Below are 750 nucleotides of genomic sequence, written 5' to 3'. Positions count from 1 at the left end.
CAGAGGGCGTCAGGATTGAACAAACGATCACACCATCATGGAGTGGGAGGAAGGAGTCTACTTCTCTTTATTGTTTGAGACAAGGGTTTAAATACCTTTTCAGTAAAGGAGGTGGAGTCAGGGCACATCATAATTGGGATCACCTGACTGTAAGGCTAGTTTTTGGGTCAGGTGTACTTTTTCTCAGAATCGGGAGAAAGTCCTTGTGATAAACAAATCCAGGAAATACCACAGATACCCAAGCTCTTACAAGGGGGAGGTGGAGGTCAGGACGCCATGTCCCTGCAGTCCTCTGCAAGGACAGCCAGTGCTCTTAGCCCCTGAGCCATCTCTCCAGTCCCAATCATCCAACTTAATTTTGAGACAGGGTCTCTCCCTGAGTACTGATTTGACTAGGCTGGCCGGCTAATGAGCCCTGAGAATCCTCTTACTTCTGCCTCTGAGCACCAGGATTACAGATATATGCTATAGTGGCTGGCTTTTAATTATTACCAAATGTTGGATTAAATTAAGCCAATAGGGACTGCAGAGATAGCTCAGTGGTTAAAAGCACTTACTGCTCTTGCAGAGGACCTGGGTTCAGGTCCCAGAACCCACACCAGGCAGTTTACAGCTATCTGTAACTGCAGCTTCAGGGATATCCAAAGCCTCCAGCCCCCTCAAGCATGTGATACACATAAACTCACACAGTCACACATACATACACATAAACAAAATAATAAATAAATAAGAAACCTGATAAGGGGCTGG

The sequence above is a fragment of the Nannospalax galili genome, unplaced genomic scaffold, assembly GCF_000622305.1.
Source record: "Nannospalax galili isolate Female #2095 unplaced genomic scaffold, S.galili_v1.0 scaffold800, whole genome shotgun sequence".
NCBI lineage: Eukaryota > Metazoa > Chordata > Mammalia > Rodentia > Spalacidae > Nannospalax > Nannospalax galili.
This window is presented reverse-complemented; position numbering follows the sequence as displayed.